Source organism: Lissotriton vulgaris, chromosome 6 (genome assembly GCF_964263255.1).
Source record: "Lissotriton vulgaris chromosome 6, aLisVul1.2, whole genome shotgun sequence".
In the NCBI taxonomy this organism is placed as follows: Eukaryota; Metazoa; Chordata; class Amphibia; order Caudata; family Salamandridae; genus Lissotriton; species Lissotriton vulgaris.
In genome coordinates this window covers 1,304,066,309-1,304,087,973 of record NC_141694.1, presented here as the reverse complement: position 1 = coordinate 1,304,087,973, position 21,665 = coordinate 1,304,066,309, and the positions used below count along the sequence as shown (strand labels likewise).

Below are 21,665 nucleotides of genomic sequence, written 5' to 3'. Positions count from 1 at the left end.
GGCATCGGTTAATGTCATGGACAGTATACAGTATGAACAGCTTAATCCTTGTCCGCCGCTATTGCCTTCGAGAGCCAGGATATACACATATGACAGTGATGAACCATTGCACCTACGTGGAGTGATCGACGTGGAGGTGTCATGCAACAACCAGAAGGTAAACACCAAGTTCCATGTCACAAGGGGCAGAAGAGGCACGTTGCTAAGCTGCCACACAGCGGAGGATCTCCAACTCGTGTTTTTCGCCAACCAAGTACACGAGCGGCACGTCGATGCCCTGTTGAGAGACTTTCCGACACTGTTCCAAGGACTGGGTCGGCTAAAAGGAAAAGTGTTCAAACTACACTTTGACCCCACTGTGAGGCCAACTGCACTTCGACACCGGAGGGTGCCGTTCCACCTGCGCCCGCAGGTGGAAGAGGAGCTAATCAAACTCGAGAACTTGGGGGTGATCGAGAAAGTGTCAGGGCCCACGCCGTGGGTGTCGCCCCTCGTGGTTGCGCCAAAGCCGAAACAACCGGGCGCAATTAGGCTGTGTGTGGACATGCGCCTCCCGAACATGGCCATTAAAAGGGAGCGGCACCTGACGCCAACGATGGATGACATCGTGGCCGACTTAAATGGGGCCAAATGGTTTTCAAAACTGGATTTAAATGCAGGCTACCACCAGTTAGAGCTCCATCCTGACAGCCGCAACATTACGACATTCTTGACACATGTCGGTCTCCGCAGATTCAAGCGCCTGAGTTTCGGGGTGTCCTCCGCAGCTGAGGTTTTCCAAAATGCGATCAGGGAGACACTATCTGGGCTGCCGGGAGTCATCAACCTAAGTGATGACATCTTAGTCTTTTCGAAGACCCTGGAAGAACACCATGGACACCTACGGGCTGTGCTCCAACGGCTTGCAGATCATGGCCTAACGCTACACATGGAGAAGTGTTCATTCTACAACGAATCAGTCGAATTCTTCGGATACATGTTCTCGCGAGAAGGGCTGAGAGTGGACCCTAAAAAGGCTGATGCCATTCGGTCGGCGCCCAAACCAACATCAGCAACGGAAGTCCGCAGTTTTCTAGGGATGGCCACCTATTGTGGCCGTTTTATCCCTAATTTGGCATCCCTTTCGGAACCACTGAGAGTGCTTACAAAATCAGGTCAACCATGGACATGGTCGGGGAAGGAGGACAATGCATTTCGGGCAGTGAAGGAGGCCCTGATTGACGACAAAGTCATGGCATACTTCAGGCCACATCGCCAAACTGAGGTCGTTGTGGACGCCAGCCCGGTGGGGCTGGGAGCGGTCCCGCTACAGAAGGCAGAAAATCACACATGGGTCCCCACGGCATACGCAAGCAGGGCGCTGACGGCCACCGAGATGCGCTATGCAAAGATCGAGCGAGAAGCGTTGGCCATCAAATGGGGGTGTCAGTACTTTCACCTCTATTTGTTCGGTCACAAATTCACTGTGGTCACCGACCACAAGCCATTGGTTCTGCTGTTCGCGGGGACAGCTAGGCTTGCGCCTCCCAGGATCGAGAGATGGGCTGTCCAGCTCCAGACGTACCGGTTTAAGGTCGTCTTTCGACCAGGAGCAGAAAACCCCGCAGATTTTCTCTCACGCCACCCGTGCCGAGAGTCCATGATACGTGAGCACGATGATCTGGAAGAGGTGGAAGAATTTGTGAGGGTCCTGTCTCGAGAAGCCTGCCCCAAAGCCCTCACCCTGGAAGAAATTGGGGCCGCCACCGACAGGGATGAATGTCTGAGGAAGGTGAAGCGTACTCTAGAGGACCGGAGCTGGAAACATTTCTTACAAGGAGCAGGCGCCCTCACTGCCGAGGAACAAACCTTTCGCCAACACATGTGGTGCGCGCAGAGTGAGCCACTCCATGAGGACCCCATGGAGTGGTTCTGCGCGGAGACACGATTGTCATCCCCGCGTGTCTACAGAAGGAAGTGGTACGACTGGCTCATCTAGGGCATCAAGGTGTAGCAAAGACAAAAGCTCGGCTAAGAGGGAGAGTGTGGTTCCCCGGCATAGACAGCGCTGTGGAGCAAGAAATCCGTGACTGCCACTCCTGTGTCATCACGAGCAGGGAGCCCACTCCACACCCCGTTATCACAGAAGACCCGTGTGACACCCCGTGGTCCAAAATAAGTATTGACTTCGGATCCTTCCCGGATGGGCGACAAGCCATGGTGCTGATTGATTCATGCTCAAGATTTCCAGTGGTGGAGGTGCTTCCGTCTACGGCATTCAGTCATGTGCAGCCAGCTCTGGATCGGGTGTTTGCCATGCTTGGGTTCCCTGATGAGGTACAGTCGGACAATGGTCCGCGGTTTCAAGGCGCAGAGTTCCAGTCATACTTAGCAAGGAGGGGCATACGACACAGGAAAATCAAGCCGCAGTGGCCGCAGGCAAACAGAGAGGTGAAGCGGTTTATGAGGACAATGAACCGAGCACTCAGGATTGGTGTGGAAAAAGGGGATGTGCCAGAGGAGTGTCTGTCGCAGTTCTTGAATGCATATCGACTAACACCACACTGCACCACCAAGTGCGCCCCGGCGCATGTCCTGTTCAAGAGACCCCCACGAGACTGTATACCCGTGAGCCCAGCATGGCGGGCGCCGGAGTTAGATCACGAGGCGGCCCAAGACCGGCGACGAAGAACAAACGAGAGAGTGAGTCGAGCGAGGGGGGCAGGAATCAGAACACTCGCAGTTGGCGATCGAGTAGTGATCAAGACTCGTCACCATCAATGGAAGTACCAAACGACATTTGAACCGGAGATATGGGAAGTTGTGAATGTTCACGGCACCATGGTATCCGCATCCAGAGGCACCCGAGTGGTAACGAGAAATATATCCTGGTTCAAGAGAGTATCTACTGACGAAGTCACACCAGAACAAAGGTTGGAAGACATGGAAGCTGGCGAGGAACTGCCGGTTGCCTCGGAGGGGGCACCAGAGCCTCGAGAGAGAGAGCATTTGCCAAGCCAAGGGAATGCAGGAGTCAATATCACACCACCAACAACTGAGGCTGTTGCTACAGGACAATCTGAGGAACCTGGGGCCGGAACACAGCGAAGCCAGAGGTACAACCTGAGACCAAACCCTACTCCCAGTCAGAGGCTCCGAGACTATGCCTGGAGAGTGCGCTCCACTAAGGACTCTGAGTGAGGCTGGACTAAACATCTGTGGGTTTGGAGGGATGTACTGGCGGAGCCACCCGGCCCGTCCATACACGCACGCACGCACGCATGCAGCCCGGGGGCGGGGTAGCCCTCGGGTATAAATAAATGGGCGTAAGACCGCACGTGGTCTTTGCCCCTAAGCACTAGACAGTCTCTGCGTCACTTCTTTACACAGAGTGTAAGTTAGGCCCCACTACGCGGCCTAGGTTGTCCTTGCCCCTGCACAACTCTACACTATCCTATTGTATGCAGTTTGCATGGAGCTCTTGTTGACAATTCGTAAGAGTCACTGTCCTGTATTAGGGTTGCCTCTATGAACTGCGGGGTAAAAGAATATCTGTGGCAAAAACAGTAATTCACCCAGCTATCCACCAAAAATAGAGATGTGTGATCTGCCCAGTAAGAATTCTCTGCTGCAGGTATATTAACCCTCTGCACTACTTCATGGCAAGTGAAAACTGCCACTAGGCAAAACTCCAATATCTTTCTCCAGCAGGAACATTAATCACTAGAGTTATCGTGACATTTGTAATGCTGCCTGAAACCTGGAAGGAACTCTGCAGCAGGTGTTTTTCAATCATAAGTTATTGCCAAACACAGCCCCCCCCCCCCCCCTCTGAGGTCACGCCCCCCTCACCAGGACAGCTGCCTCAGTTGCACTGCTCTAAATCCGGCCCTTTACTCGCTTTTATCGTTGCAGCCTCCTCAGCCATAGAATGTGGCTCCTATATCATGACAGGGAACACCATGACACATAAAACTGTAACAGAGAACCCTACTTAATGATTAGTTATAAGAAAGAAAGGCCAGTGCAATACTGTTTTTTTTTTTATTGTTGAAATTCGTGTGAAATTTTAAGTGCAGAAAAAATGTAAGGTTTAGGCAGCCGCGGTCGCTAGTGGGAGTACCTGCCGGGCGGTGACGTGGGGAGGGACAGGGTGGGGGGTAGTAAGCTATGGATTCCGGAGGTTTACGGGTAAGTAAACATATAAATAAATAAAACGAATTTTGTTGTGTGCACTGCATCCCCGAATGCGATGCAGTGCGCGCAACGAAATTCGTTTTATTTATTTCTATGTTTACTTACCTGTAAACTTCCGAAATCCATAGCTTACTACCCCCCCGCCTGCTCCTCCCTCTCCCCACGTCACCGCCCGGCAGGTACTCCCACTACCGACCGCGGCTTGGTTTAGGTCATGGTAAGGGTACGTTTTAGTGTGAGTTTTAGTGTTAAGCGCCCTTATTTATGAGGCCTTGCGTCAGTTTTGCGCTGCCGGTGCGACACTTTTTGTGACGCACCAGCGGCGTACAAAATGCGCCTTGTTGCGCCATATTTAAAAAGTGACGCATCTAGGTAGATGCGTCACTTTTTAAACCCCTGCCTCACATTATACCTGCGTCAGGTAAAATGTATGCAGAGGGGGCATTCCCCCGCAAAAAGCCTCGTAATAGTGATGCAGTGAAATCTATGTGATTTCACTGCGCCACTTTTAGGATGCTGTTGCGTCAAAGTCTTGCGCCTGCCTCACAGCAGGCGTAAGACTGACGCAAGCCATTTCGCATGGGGCTTTCCCCATGTGAAAGGACGCATTGCTGGAGTTGCTTCACTTTTGTGACACTGGAAGGGTGAGATTTTGATCAATACCTTATCACTATTGATCTAAAACCCCGATCTGGTCGACTGAACCTTTATTGCCTGTCATTGAGGGAAGAAAGTGCATCTCTTACCAAGTTAGTTCACCCAATAAAGGACTCTGCTCCAAAAGATCACAAACAACTTCTAGCTTTCAAAGGTTTATTATAAGGTTAAGATAAGTTGTAGGTACAGGCATCTCAAGATGAGATTCACAAAATACACAGGCCCAACTACATACATGTACTCTCTGAAAGCCCTCAGACGAGCAACGGAAACTACAAGCACGAGTTCTAAGAATAATAAAGCTATCAGCATTGACACATACTGCGATCTCTCCGTCATTTAAATTTGGAGGGAAAAACACAAGTTAGGCTGTCCCTACCCTGCTCTAGATGGTATCCCTACTTAACCAGGTCTCAACCTAACCTAAGGTGTCAGCAGTGAATGACCCCCAAAGGAAGTCACCCCCTCTCAGTCTCTTGGTGAAAACCTATAGTTCTCCAGTCATGACCCCTCTCTGCCTACCCATCCGCTCTCTAAAGGGTCCTTAGGCTTCTGCTCTAACTCCACCCAGGGGTGCTGTCCCTAATACAAAGAACATAACATCCTTTGGGACGCCCCTCGTGTGACGCCCCTCACGTGGTGTAGCTTCTGGCTTTTTCCATGATGAGGCCTTGTGGTTAGAGTCGACCTTGCTTCTCAGACTCTTCTCCGGCCCGCTGATTCCCCTTAAACATTCCGAAACCCTCCTCCATGTCTGGGCCGTCTCCCGAACAAACCTCTATTCATATTACTTATAATTGGATACCCCCTTTTCTCTTGCAGACAGACATCTGCAGCCAAGATCCCAATTCTCATAGACTTCCAACAAAGGTTTGCACATTCCCCGGCCCAGACTAGTATGTGTAAATCAACGTTAAAACATTCCAGCCCTACAACATTTCTCATAATGATTATAGCATTCAACTTCTTCTTTAATTATTAGCATGTTAGTACTCTTATTCTATTTATTCAGTAAACACATCTATAAATCATGGCCTATTCGTTATTACTAAAACATTAGTGCAATCCATGTTGTGAAATTGAACCACCTTCCCCCTCCCTTCTAGCTCTGGCCCTGAGGCCTACCTCGTTCTACGTTTAACCGTATGCCATCTTACAATTTTAGCAGCTACCCAACATGGATTCAGGAATAATCACGTCTATTAAAGTCATACAGTTCACACAGTTTTTCATTAGTTCCATTTCTACTTAAATCTCTATATTAACTACACATTTCAGAATATAGATGTGGATACTATCAGCACTCATGGCATTTCTCTTCATGACTTGTGCTTACTACGTGTAAATGTGGTGTACTCATACATTTAGGTCAGTTTGCGCTCTCTCAGTTCCCCCCTTTGATGACCTCTCGGGGTCATCATTAACATTTAAACTGCAGTGATTGCTAGCATAACTCGTTTCTGCGTTTCCAGAGCCCTCAGACTCCTGTACTGACTGTCTTGTATGGCAGCCAATCTCTGCAGCTGTTCTCTCCGGGCCCTCTCTGACCTTCTAGCTCTGTACCATTTGAATACCCTCACCAATCCCCACAACACGATCCCACAGATCAATATTATGATGATAGGTTTTAGGATAGACCACACAAAGCTTTTGCCTAAGGTGGTGAGCCAACTTCCAGCTTCACTCATTCCATGGCCCACCTTTTCCCAGACATTTTCTCTACTTAGGTCTTCGATCTCCTTGTGAATATTAGTTATGTTCCTAATAACTTTCTCAAGGGGCTTTGAATTGTCTGGAATGTAAGTGCAACATTCTTGGACCTTCAAAGCCTTACAGACTCCGCCCTCTTTTGCTAATAGGACGTCTAATGCAAGTCGGTTCTGGAGAACCATAGCCCTTATCGATTGCATCTCTCCTTCTACCAGCATTAAGGACTGAGCAGTGCTGGCAGACAACCTGTCTACGACTGTTGCCAGTCGTCTAATTTTAACATCATTAAGGATTAGTCCCAAAAGAGGGAACACAGCTCCAAAAACATCTCCAACCATTTCTGCATCTCCTACATCTCTCCTTCCCCTCGATGATGTCTTGCCCTCGATGATCTCTAAATCTTGGGCATGATATATTTTAGGGAAGATAATGGCCAAGTAACATGATCCATACCAGTTGTCAGGTAGTCTCACGTAGGCATTTCTTCCACATACAAAATACACATTTGGAATCACTTGCATTCCCTTCAGGAAGTCCTTGGTATAGTACTCTAGATTGAAAGCATGTTCACAGCTAACTTCTCCCACGTATACATTTTCATAATACGTTTTGGCTCTATGAAGACATAACTTTCCTCTCTGCGTTCTATCTAAAGCTATTGGACCACTACTACCCTTTCTCTTGTGTGCCTTCTCCTCCTCGGTCCAATCTGTTTTCCATTGTCCTGACTTTTTCAAAATCTTTTGTCTCCTATTTCGATCATCCACCTGCCCTATGAACTTCTTCTCGACTTCTGACACCCTGCATGTCAGGTTATTTCTACGGGCATGTGAAGTATCTAAGGTAATCCAAGGAATGAAAAACTTTGCCAACCTGTCTTCACTCTTCCAGTAGTCCCATTTGTTCATTTGTTTATAATTTGGGACTTCTGGTAATACTGCATCGTAATTGGAGAAATAGTATTCAAAACTATCTCTCCCATAAAATATACTAAGCAACAAGCTACATGTAATGCCATATGTCAGCGGGAGGTGATGATATCGAATGCCTTCATCTACAGACGCCGGCAACTGCATGCAAACATAGCAGTCCTTAACCTCCATGGCATCCACGTATTCATATAAAAGTTTAGCATAAGCATTTGACCTAAAGTCACCTTGGGACTCATCTACATGTAACCTGCGGGCTTCTGCAGCTAATAACGCTTTTTCTTGTGTGTTTTCCCCTTTCTCACCAGCAACGGTGGGTGTAAGCGCCTCTACAGATTTCACATCAGTTACCTTGGCCTCCTCCTCACGTCCCTTTACATAAGAGACAGTTACCACTAAAACTATTAATATTATCACTCCTACTATTAGTGTACCTATTATACATTTCGCTCTGCGGTTCTGGGTGCCGGCCTCCATTTCGTCAGACAGTGTGGCTCTCTCGTAATTCAGCACAAAGTTCTTTTCTTTTCGTTCCTTTACAGTCTCTTTTACTCCTCTTGTCTTTAGAACCACACAACTGGAAGCTGACAACCTTCTTCGCAAAAGTTCTTTATAGTTCAATACAGACAACCCTAGCCCTTCTCCATCAACTCAAGGGAATGTCCCTACGATTTTCTGCTTCCTGGGCGCTAGGTAATCTTCTTTCCTTCTCACTTATTTACAAAGTCTTTTAAGCATCTACTATCAGGCGATTGCCTGCAGCTTCGACAGCAAAGTTCAATATTTCCATACGAAGATTGTGCTCTTCTTGGGCTGTTATCTTTGTACCAAAATCGGGGAATTGCAATTCTGTGAGAAACATGTGTTTTAACTTGCTGAGACGGGGAGGTCTGGGGAGCATAAAAGTTAGTGACCCTTCTTGTTCGACACCGGGTACTAACAGTCGTATTTCCACTGTGACGATGGGCTCAGAACTGGACACCACCACCGCTCGGATCCTCCCTGTCTCCGGTTTCGAAGACATTTGTCGCCAGATATGTCCACTCAGGGGTGGAATATCTTCTGCTAGGCACACGCACTCTTCTTGACCTCCTCAAGTCCGGTGCTTCAGCGCCCTGAGCACCTTCTTCCGGGTCTGAGTCCTCTGATATCGGAGGAAGGGTTCTCTCTGGAGTTGACCTCAGACTAGAGCTTCTTCTTTGTGGCCAATCAGCTTCTCCACGTACCCTTCGACTCCTTCTCCTTCTTGCCGGTTCACGCTCTCTGTCAGACCTGTCAGTGTCTGACTCGTACTCCCAGCTACTTTCTCCTTCCGTAGCGTCGTCTGTTTCGCTGTTGTACTGACCGTCCTCAGCTTGGTCAGACTCGTTCCCTGCTTCCGCTGGCACCTCTACAGCTTGGCTGGCCCTCTCTATGGCTTCTCGGTCCGCAGCTGGACGTCTATCCGAGAGAGGAGCTGTTTCTTCCAGAGGTGCTGGAACCCTCCGCGTATGCGACGCGTGGATCCAGTTGGGCAGGCCTCCCACTTTCACCGCCGTGTTCGTGATCAGGATGATCTGGAAGGGCCCACGCCAACGAACATCCAGGCAGCTTCTTCTCACGTGTTTTTTCACCAGGACCCAGTCTCCAGGAAACAGGTCATGACACGGGCCCTGGCACGATGGAACCTCGGCAGCCTGCACCTGAAGGGACACAGAATGAATGGCGTCAGACAGCCCCTTACAATAGTCCAGGATCATATCATCTGTGATGTTAATCAGCGCAGCAGTTGGGACAGAAGGCAACCTCATTGCTCTCCCCATCAACACCTCATGGGGAGACAACCCCGTTCTCCTATCTGGGGTACTACGGAGGCTCATAAGAACCAATGGCAAAGCGTCAGGCCAACTCAAGGATGTTGATGAACACACTTTCGCAATTCTGGCCTTAATGGTGCCATTTATTTGTTCCACAATTCCTGAGGCCTCTGGTCGATAACTGCAATGCAATTTCTGATCTATGTTCAAAGCCGCACAAATCATTTTCACAAGTGAGCTGTTGAAATGCGTTCCCCTATCTGATTCCAAAGAGGCCGGCACCCCGAAGCGCGGAATAAGCTCCCTAAGCAGTAACTTGGCTACCGTGAGGGTGTCGCACCTACGTGTAGGGTATGCCTCAACCCATCTGGAGAATACGCAAACAACCACCAAGACATAGCGGAGGCGGTTGCACCTTGGCATTTCGATAAAATCTATCTGCATTCGATTGAATGGACCTCCTGACCTCCCAATGTGGCTCAGTGCAACTGGTGTCTTTTTCCCTACATTCAACTGCTGACAAGTCACACAACGCTGGCACACTGCTTCGGCTGCTACTCTGAACTTAGGGTTGTACCAGGTCTGTCTAAACACTCTCAGCATAGCATCTCTTCCTAAGTGGACAGGACCATGTATTTGTCTGGCCATTGGGCTCACCATCTCATTGGGCAACACTGCTCTGCCATCTGGTGAGACCCAGAAATGGGCCTCACCCACCACACATCCTGCCTTTTCCCACATTTCTTTTTCAAAATCAGGAGCATTTTCTTGCATGTTTTTCAGTTCGTCCCAAGTATCAACAGTTTCTAATATCATGGCTAATTCAGTTCTTGCATTTATTCCACCCACTTCCACCTCTGTGAACGAGTACCCCTGTTCCGCACAATACCGCGCGACTTCGTCGGCATATCTATTGCCTTGTGACACGAAGTCCATATTTCTGGTATGTGCGGTGCATTTCACAACTGCGATACCTGCTGGGCATTGCAACGCCTCTAACAACAGGCGCACAAACTCTCCATTGCGAATGGGAGAGCCTGAAGAGGTCATGAAACCTCTTTGAGACCACAACTGCCCGTAATCATGAACTACCCCGTAACCATATTGGCTGTCGGTGTATATGGTGACTCGGATTTGGTTGCTTGCCAGGCAGGCACGCGTCAGGGCAATGATCTCGGCTACCTGTGTGGAGTGTACTCCTTCCAGGCATCCAGCTTCCACAACTCCAGTAATTGTACAAACAGCGTAAGCTGCTCTCAACTGCCCAACTTCGTCCCTTACACATGAGCCATCAACAAAGAAAATTTCGTCTGGGTCAGTCAGTGGCTCATCTACGATGTCGGGTCTTGGTTTGGTGCATAGTTCAGTCACATCGAGGCAGTCATGGTCTGTACATTCATCATCATCTTCAATATCGTTTGGGAGTGGCATCAAGGTGGCAGGATTTAAAACAGAGCATCTCCTGAGGGTCACGTTCTCTGCAGCAAGAATAACTTGCTCATAGCGCGTGAGCCTGCTGTTGGTCAGATGCTGGGTTTTAGTCCTGGTCATTAACAATTCAACAGAGTGGGGCACATGCACCTCTAACGGGTGCCCCATGACAATGTTCTCACATCTTTCAATGCTGACACCTGTTGCGGCAACGGATTTGAGACATCCGGGCAACGCTGCGGCTACTGGATCTAAAGTAGCCGAGAAGTAAGCGACTGGTCTACGGGCATTCCCATGAATTTGGACCAACACAGACAGCGCGCAACCCTCTCTCTCACAACAATAAAGCAAGAATGGTTTATCGTAATCTGGCATTCCCAAAGCCGGAGCACGACATAGGTCCTCTCTCAGCTGTAGGAACGCCATCAAACAGTCCTTGTCCCATGGTACCGGATCACTCACCTCCTTGTGCGTCAGTTTTTGCAAGGGCTTTGCTTTCAGTGAAAAGTTTGCAATCCACTGTCGGCAATATCCCACCATCCCTAGGAACATCCTGACTTCTCTCTGTGTTTTAGGCGCATTCATCTTCATGATGGCCTCTATCCGGTCTGGTGACACTTTTCGTTTACCTTTCTCAATTCTGTGTCCCAAGTACTGCACCTCTGTCAGGCAGTACTGCAATTTTCCCGGGGACACCTTGTGGCCATTCTCAGCTAGGTGATTTAACAATGCAATAGAGTCTTCCCTGCAAGCTTCTTCTGTTTCTGACGCCACAAGGAGGTCGTCTATGTACTGGACCAGAACTGACCTCTGGGGCAGCACTAGACTTTCAAGATTTTTCTTTAGAAGCTGGTTGAAGATCGATGGGCTCTCTGTATACCCCTGAGGAATACGACACCATGTTAGGACACGACCTTCCAGCTTAAATGCGAAAAGAAAATGGCTCTCTTCGTCCAAAGGGATCGAAAAGAAAGCCTGGCAAAGATCAATTACAGTGAACCATTCTGCTTGGAACGGTATCTGAAACAGTATCACTGATGGATTCGGTACCACTGGACAACACGAAACGACTATGTTATTAATCTTTCTGAGGTCCTGCACTATCCGGAATTTCCCATTTGGTTTCTGCAAACCCATAATCGGGGAGTTACATGGACTACCCACGATTTCCTTCAGTATTCCCTGCTTAATCATGGACTCGATCACGGGTTTTATGCCTGCAATCGTTTCTGGAGTTAATTTATATTGAGGTGTTCTTGGAAACTCAGCATGTGGTTTCACTACTATTTTCACTGGGTCCACCCCTTTTACCAGCCCAATCTCTTCCCCAGTGAAATCCCACACTTCTGGAGCTACTGTCTCTCTCAGATCCCAAGGGAGCTCATCTACTGTCAGAGTGGGATACAACTCCACACATATCCTGGAATTCGCGACCTTAAAGTCAGCATCGTCGTCATTAGTCAATACCTCCACTCCTTGTGGTGTGCAGTATATGGTGCAATTTAGTTTGCACAAAAGGTCTCTTCCTAGCAGACATACAGGACTAGAATCGCAAACAACAAACTGGTGCTCATCACTGTACTTCCCTATTTTCACCTGCACGGGTTCAGTCAGAGGACTGGTCATTCTCCTGTTAGCGACCCCCACCACTTGTATGGTCTCTCCAGACATGGGCAGGCCTGGAACCGCGGCTGATCTGATCGTGGATCGAGTGGCTCCTGTGTCCACTAGAAATGTCGTGGGGAACCCTGCCACTTCGGCCTCAACATAGGGTCCCCTCTGGTCTACCTCCAAAGCTGCCCCGAGGGTGCAGTCATCCCTTTCCACCCTCTCTCCCGTTAGTGGGTCCACATAATAGCACTCCTCTCCTCCTACAAACAGTGGCATCTGTCTATAGGTCTTACCCATAGTCCCTACTCTGGGTGGCTGCGGGAACTGAGCTCGGGGAGGTGGGCCCCCCCCTTTGAGCACCTTTCCCTGGTATTGCGTTACCCCTCTTGTAGGCGCACTCTGGGTCTCTTCCTCTTCTACCTCTTGGTCTCCTATCTCAACATTATAGGGACACTCGCGTTTCCAATGCCCCACCTCGTTACACTGGTGGCACCTAGTTGTTTTCTTTAAGGCAGCTATATCTATCCTGGGTCTAAAGGTGGAGTTCTCCTCATTGCCCTTGTTCTGACTGTACTGTTTCTTTCCTCCAGTACCTGCTCCTGGTTGCTGTTGCTGCTGTCCCCCCTTCCCTGCTGCCTGCATCTGTACCACCATCAGTTTCTCCTTTAGTTTCTTTGCCTTGGAGTCTATCTCATCACAGCAGTACCTGGCATACCTCAGTATTTCGTCTAGGGGTTTATTTTGCCAACAAATCAAGTGTTGCTGTATCATTAAACTAATATCCGGTCTCAGGCCCAAGACGAACTTGGACACAAATTGCCCTATGTCCTTTGGATCCATTACATCCAGACCGCTATACTGTTTAAACGCCTTCAGCAACCTCTCATAGTATTCGTGAACCGTCTCTTTGGGTTCCTGTCTTGTTCGGTCAATTTTGACCCAATCTATGTCTTGCATTGGCACTTTATCTTTCAGCCAGGTCATTACTCTCTCGAATTTTGCCATCACACTCTCGGACGGCCCATTGGTCTTAGCATCTCTCTCGGGCTCTGTGGTGGGCCACTCAGCGCTAACCTTGCATGCGGTCCACAAATCTCCTGGCACTACAATGTCAAACAGCGTGTTCAAATCTATCCATAGGACCTTTGAGATTTTTACGAATCTCTCAACTTGCTTGTACCACTCCACTGGGTTTTCCCGCAGTTTGGGGAAGGAGGTGGTAAAAGCAGCTAAATCTCCCCTACTCCAAGGGACGTGGACATAGGTCCCATTTGCGACTTCCCTCAAAGGGTATGTCTCTACTCCCTGCTGTCCTCCTGGTGTCATACCAAGTGTGCTTCTCCTGACGGTCCCTTTCTTGGACCACCTCTCTTCCCACTTTTCCAGTGCCCTCCATGTCCTTATTCCAGTGATCAGCTCCCTTATATGTGTTTTCAATCCGATGGTTCTCCTCTCATCTAGGTCTCGGTCAGAGTAATGTAGCCTGTGGTTGCCCTGTAATGCTTTGGTTCTTGACAGGTCCACCATATATTTGCCTGCTAGTTCTACCAATTTCTCATGGATTGCCCTTGCCTTTCGAGTTACGTCTTTTGCCATGAACAGAATTTCATCCTGCTCATACATGTCCATTCTTTCTAAGGGCAGGGTACCGTCTACCATGTCATCCAGATCTGACCTTAAGCTGGAGACATCGAGTCTTTTGGCTTTTATCTCCGCTCGCAATAACTCCTTCGAGGGAGGTTCACAGGTTTCTCTCCCATCCCAACTCCGGGCCCTACGTTTGGGTTCGGGAGAGTTGGGGAGTGTTCTCTCTTGCTCCCATCTCTCCAGGTCCCATGCTCGGCCATCCGATCTTGGAAGGTGATGGAACACGGGCCTGTTACCCCCTATCTTACTTTGTCCATTCTCTCCTCTCTTTTCACAGTAGGACTCTCGGCTATTCTCCCTTCGGTCTCCACTCTCTCTCGGCCTAGTATCACTCAGCATCCGATACGATCCTTCCTGGTTCCCCATATTCCCTGGACTGCGCTCATGTCCGTCATCACAGGGACTGTGGTGCGACCTCTCACAACTCTCATTCTGTTCTCTGTTGCCGGGCACACAGTGGATACACTTAAAGCTGTCTCTGTACTCCCGAGCCCTCCTGTCTTCATCACTACGTGTTGGGCGAGACACCCCCCCGCTTCCTGGGCCCCTGTTTTCCAGGTCTGATCTACCTCCACTCCGGGCCCAATGGGTGACTCCCCTCCTATCCTTTTCCCTTTCGTCCCACTCCGGGCTACTCTCTTCAGCCCCGCAGTGAGTCCGGGCTCTGCTGTCCTGACTTTCCCTTTCAGCTTCCGCAGCTATGATGCTCTTGTGAGCCTCAACTGCCTCATCCCACTTCTTCATGTACTCGTTTAACTCCTGAAAGGATTTCCGTCCTGACCCCCTCATATCCTCTGGCCATCTATGGCCCCCCGGATCTCCTGCTGTGTGTACCGGGGTGCTCCACTCTCTTGGTATCGGCAACTGACTTGGGGAGTTGATCGTATCATTCCTCCTTGCCATCTCTGCTCTTTCTCTGTCCCTCTGTACCCGTTCCTCCCCTCTAGCCCTCTCTGGGTCATATATCGATACTATAGGACCTATGGTAACAGGTACCTGTAGTGCATCGGGTAATGCGTAGGATGTGGCACACTCCGTCTCTGGCGCCCTTTGCACCACAAACCTCCCGACTACCTGCTGCACCTGGCTAGGCTGGGACAGTTCTTTCTTTGCAGTGGGATCCCAATCGGGACTGGGAAGTGGCCCATGCTCTCCTGCATTGCCCCCCCCTTTTTCTCTATTCTCGACATCTCCCCCTGCTCTGTTATACGGGGGTGGCCTGTCTGTCAATAATCTGTTTATCAGGCTGTCCTCTGTCTCGCTCTCGTCATCTTCTTCTAGGGGGCTTTTGTTCCCGGGCATCTCTAATACTGGATACAATTTATTTACTTCCATGTTATGCACCCTCCATCTTTTAGCATCCGCATCCCACTTGGCATCCTGTACTGCCCTTACCGAACGTTTCACCCTTTCTTGTCGTCTGTTCATATTCTTTTCGTGCGCTGCCCTAATCCATGCATTAAGGGCTTCAAACTGGGTCGGTCTAGGCAAGGGTCTCGTTGCGGTCATAATTGCTTTTAATCTGTGTAACACCTCTAATCTGAACGTCCCGTACCTCGGGAACGTCAGTTCCTCATTTCCGTCTGTAATCTTACTCCACTCTGAGATCCACAGAATCGTATGTAGCCCAACCTGTGTCCCCATATAACGAGCCGGCGTACCCTCCGGCGGGGCTTCTTCCCCTTCATACGATCCCCGCCTCTCTCTCTTAAACAGCGCTCTTAACCATTTAAAACACTTCATAATTATGCGCACAATTTCCAGCTTGAATACTCTGTTTACTTCCTGATGACAATCCACCAATCCTAGCGCGGCTTTGCTAGCTGGCCTATCGCAGCGCGGTCTTTCACCGGCCGGCCAATCCCAGCGCGGCACTTTCTGACGTCACTAGTCTCCGCTTCGCAGCAGCACCCCTCCTTTCTCAGCTCTCCTCGCGGTCATGCATGCGTCCCATTCATACTCTGAAAAATGACTACTTCCGACCAAGCGGTCACTTCCCTCGACTGTACGTCCACAGTCTATCTGTAATTGTCAACACAACTGACGAGATGTCTATCGTCTCTCTGATAGGTTCTTTACACACACAGTAACTTCCGTCCAGCGTCCGTTACTCACGCACTCACTCTTACGTTCCCCCTATCTCGGTCCTTCGGGTGATCAATGGTACCTCATGACCCCCCTTCACACTAGTTGACAATTACTCTGGGTGTCCGGCACACCCGAACCACTTAAGCTCTCCTTGAACTTAAGATTTCCACCGGTTGTGCGCGCTCACAACCTGTCTCACAGTCTCTCTACAGGCATTCAACTCCGCCAGACATTACAACATAGATACAACTCAAAAACACCGCAATCTAGCACGCATGGCCCTTTATACTCACTCTCGACCGATACTGCTGCTTTTCCGTCTCACGTCATCCGGACCTTCGTCGGCGGGCGGTTCTTCCGATCATCGATCTCTAGGGGCCTTGGGGTAATCTAACCTGGCCTAGATCACCTTCCTCAAGAAGGCAACCATCCTCTATAGCTACCAACTGGAAGGGTGAGATTTTGATCAATACCTTATCACTATTGATCTAAAACCCCGATCTGGTCGACTGAACCTTTATTGCCTGTCATTGAGGGAAGAAAGTGCATCTCTTACCAAGTTAGTTCACCCAATAAAGGACTCTGCTCCAAAAGATCACAAACAACTTCTAGCTTTCAAAGGTTTATTATAAGGTTAAGATAAGTTGTAGGTACAGGCATCTCAAGATGAGATTCACAAAATACACAGGCCCAACTACATACATGTGCTCTCTGAAAGCCCTCAGACGAGCAACGGAAACTACAAGCACGAGTTCTAAGAATAATAAAGCTATCAGCATTGACACATACTGCGATCTCTCCGTCATTTAAATTTGGAGGGAAAAACACAAGTTAGGCTGTCCCTACCCTGCTCTAGATGGTATCCCTACTTAACCAGGTCTCAACCTAACCTAAGGTGTCAGCAGTGAATGACCCCCAAAGGAAGTCACCCCCTCTCAGTCTCTTGGTGAAAACCTATAGTTCTCCAGTCATGACCCCTCTCTGCCTACCCATCCGCTCTCTAAAGGGTCCTCAGGCTTCTGCTCTAACTCCACCCAGGGGTGCTGTCCCTAATACAAAGAACACAACATCCTTTGGGACGCCCCTCGTGTGACGCCCCTCACGTGGTGTAGCTTCTGGCTTTTTCCATGATGAGGCCTTGTGGTTAGAGTCGACCTTGCTTCTCAGACTCTTCTCCGGCCCGCTGATACCCCTTAAACATTCCGAAACCCTCCTCCATGTCTGGGCCGTCTCCCGAACAAACCTCTATTCATATTACTTATAATTGGATACCCCCTTTTCTCTTGCAGACAGACATCTGCAGCCAAGATCCCAATTCTCATAGACTTCCAACAAAGGTTTGCACATTCCCCGGCCCAGACTAGTATGTGTAAATCAACGTTAAAACATTCCAGCCCTACAACATTTCTCATAATGATTATAGCATTCAACTTCTTCTTTAATTATTAGCATGTTAGTACTCTTATTCTATTTATTCAGTAAACACATCTATAAATCATGGCCTATTCGTTATTACTAAAACATTAGTGCAATCCATGTTGTGAAATTGAACCACCTTCCCCCTCCCTTCTAGCTCTGGCCCTGAGGCCTACCTCGTTCTACGTTTAACCGTATGCCATCTTACAATTTTAGCAGCTACCCAACATGGATTCAGGAATAATCACGTCTATTAAAGTCATACAGTTCACACAGTTTTTCATTAGTTCCATTTCTACTTAAATCTCTATATTAACTACACATTTCAGAATATAGATGTGGATACTATCAGCACTCATGGCATTTCTCTTCATGACTTGTGCTTACTACGTGTAAATGTGGTGTACTCATACATTTAGGTCAGTTTGCGCTCTCTCAACACACTCCATCAATGCGTCACTTTTGCGCTTACAGATGCATCAGAAATACTGACGTATCTGTAAGTCCTTGCGACATGATGCGTCATACATTAAATATGACGCATCATTGGCGTCGCAAGGAGTGCGCAGTGAAAAGTGACGCATCGCTGTTTTCACGCAGCGATGCGTCACTTTTCATAAATGCGGCCCAAGGTTTTTATCCTAGGGCTAGAATTAGCTTTATGTTTACATTGAGCTTTTGAGGAAGGGCTACGAAAAGGATTAGGTTTAGCGATAGCATTGAGGGTGAGTGCTAAGAAATGATATTGCAATTCGTAAAATTGCCCACACCTCATTTCACAGGTCACCGCCTCTGGCTCCTTGAAACCATATCCCCGCAATGGTATAACAGCAATTGAGTACATTCATGACCTCATTGTCAGCAAAACATTAAACCCAATAAATAATAACAATCAATAACCGCTGCATTAAGCTTGGGCTCAGGATTATCGTTCTATTCGTTGTACAGTTTTTTAATGCCTCAGGGGGAAAAAAGGACAATAAAAATGCAATTACATTCACAATTACAATTCATTGTCAAGTGGACTTGAGTTTGCTAAAACTAACAAGTTGTGGCAACCTGTGGATTCAGGTATGAAAACAAGGTCTTTGTTCCTTACCTGCAGACATAGCACCACCATGTGGCCAGTTCAGGAACTCATGCTTAAAATATAAGCGAGACCAGGTTCATTGTCAGCTGCTTGCCTCATGTACAGATGGATTTCCTCTAGTGATCTTAGCAAAATAGTATTGGTGGCACAACGGAGGACTGACTGCATGGTGCTAGCCCTTTTTTGACTGTTTCTGTAGCCGTGCAGGCGCGCCGCCTCTCTGTGCCTTTGACTCTGCTGCCACTCCACATGAACTGACTGGTTTATAAAGAGTGTGGGTTGCCTATTTATGAAAAACTCACAATCACCAATATTGCCTACACCACCCTTGTTACTACGTGATTTTATTTATAAAGGTCAAAGACAGAACTTTTGTATTTTGACCAGGTATTTTTATTTTTTACCATTCATTTATTTTTTTCTTTTTCCCTCCTCTCGGTCTGGTTTGGCAGACCGAAAGGAGTGAATGGTTAAATTACAGTCTGATTTAATTTGGCTGTAATATTTGTTGATTAAGTGCATTTATTGACCATACTCCTTGTTGTCTTTTTGAATTTGTCAATAATAGCAAATGTATATGTATTTAATGTTTATAGTCTTTTTGTTTGAAGTCATATGTAATGCATGATGTGCTAAATTTGTTTTTGGGTTTATTTGTAGTGTTTGATGTTTATTAATTGAATGTATTGTAAATATTGAATTGTACTTTTGTTCCTTTTTTAAAAAAAGCAAATCAACTTTTTGAAAAATAAATGAATGGTAGAAAATAAAAATACCTGGTCAAAATACAAAAGTTCTGTCTTTGACCTTTATAAATAAAATCAGGTAGTAACAAGGGTGGTGTTGGCAATATTGGTTGCTGTGAGTTTAAAAAGGGTCCAGCCTACCCCACGCTCTGATGAACCTATCTCCTTAGTTTCACTATTTATGAAAAAAGCACGCAGTATGGCAAGTCACCTTACTGCGCTGCATGACAGGGAAAGGACAGTAATGTTACGTATTTAAGGTAATCTGACGCATTCCTGTCTGTTCCTCTGCACAGGAGCCCTTCTGGCAACCTAGCGACAATGCAGGCACACTTGCATCATGGTGCACGGGTGCCTGCGTTGCATGCATGATTGTTTTTGTGCCCTCTTCCTGCATGAAAACAATCCTGAGAGGCAAATCCTATATCTAGGTGTGCTGCAGAGTACTTAGATAGAGGATGTAACAAGAAGAAATAAAGATACTTCTTCTTCTTACGCCTCTCCTGGAAAGGCGGATCTTTTTGGCTCATTCCCAGACTTACCAGTTCTGGTAAATCTGGGAATGTGCCAAAAACCATGGTAGTTGAGTGGGAATACCCATGCAACGCCCATGGATTGACTTCACATTGCTGCGTTGCCTTACCCCAAATTTAACCCCTTCGATGCTGATGACGAGCTCAGCTCGTCATGTAACGCGGTATTTTGAAAATAGCCGCACACAGCGGGAAAAGCCGCCGCAGCGATGAGGTTAAGGAGCCACTCAGGTCCACACATAGTGGCCGTGCATGGCTTCATAAATCTGAGTTAAGGTTTGTGTTGCGTCTTCACCACGTTGTGTGGTGCAAAAGCAGCACAAACGAGTTCATAAATAGGCCCCTGTGTCTTTCCAGGAGGTGGGTCTCCTTATCTGAGCTTCATCAAGTCTCACGGGAGTCATGGGGCTTTGCATTGCCAATGCGGTGAAAACCCATAAAGTTGTAACTTTGTGGGTATTTACAAACATTGACATTACTTCCCCCATGCCCATGTTACTTCTAAAACGTAGCTTACTGTAAGGAGGCATAGCAGGTACAAGGAGTTTGAGATAGTCTTATTTTTCCAGGTGTAGGGAAATAGATTTCTCCACAAGGAAATATATTTTATGCTTCAGAAAAAGGGTAAAATAGCCTATTCCCATTAACCCTGCACGTGCTGATTGGTTAGGTTTCTTGCTGAGAAACATCAGCAAGGAAAAGTAGGAAAGTTGGAGTTTTTGCTTGAACGCAGGTGGTGGCATGCTCCTACAATTTACCAAATTTTTTGTTTATTAGTGAATCTGTTCCACTTTTAAGCATTAGGTTACTCTTGACATGGGTGATAAAACACATACAACACTGTGATGTTGCTGTCAGATCCTGAAGCGCAGTCCCCTGTGCTGATGAGACCAGAAACAATGCAAGGATTTTCTTCCCTCCAGGTAAAATAGCATTTTGTCATTGGAGGGCCTCTTGGTCACACAAAAGGCCGTTTTTCTGGACCCTATCTTGTAATATATCATCACTCAGTGGTAGCATTCTAAGCCCTTACTGTGCCTTATAGGAGCGCCGTTGAAGTTGTCAGACACAATTTCTGCCTTTACAAGCTACAAACTTGCCACTGCGATTGGCAAACTACTATCAAGTTGCTTGCAGATGGGAATGTGTATGTGTCCAATGAAGCATTATATTTTGGGATTAAATTAAACACTGTAAAGGTTGGTGTGTGTGTGTGTGTGTGGTGTGTTTGTGTGAGTGTGCGTATAATGGCAAGCAAAGGTTTTGTACTAGAAGGAAATAGTTTATCACTTTTCTAATGTAATATACATGCCGTATAGTAGAGCACACATGCAGTCAGAAAAGTTTTGAGAATAGGAAGCTTTTCTCTAACATTAGATCGACCTTGAGGAGGAATTATTTTTTGGGGTATATCCATCTCTGTCCGTGTTGATAGGGATTGGTATCAAAACCCATAGGTGGCTGCATGGCTGAAAAGCAAGAGATGATTTATTTCAGTCAAAGAGACCCATGGCTCTCTTATACCACGACACATCACCTCATATACACGTTTCTATTTGGTCTCAAAATGCACATTTGCTCCATTCATGTTGCTGCTCTGTCGTTCCCTTTTTAACATGTTTCAAACTCTAAGGGCTGCATTAAAATGTTCTTGTATTTATGGTAACAGTTATACAGGAATCCATAGATTTATCATAAATATTTTGTTTTAAATAAGTGCAGTGATCTCTTCCTTGGTTAAACATGTGACATAGACACACTAAATAGTTGGTTCAGGTGAAACGTCCTAGGTGGGTAACTAAAATGCAGATAATTCAAAAAGTAAGCTTGATTTC

At 47.5% G+C, this 21,665-nt stretch overlaps 1 protein-coding gene across 3 annotated transcripts in view; it reads left to right on the top strand.

Annotated features, from left to right (window-relative positions):
* Positions 1-21,665, top strand: part of PDE7B (phosphodiesterase 7B) — a 1,067,027-nt gene that overhangs the window by 973,599 nt on the left and 71,763 nt on the right. The window lies entirely within an intron of this gene.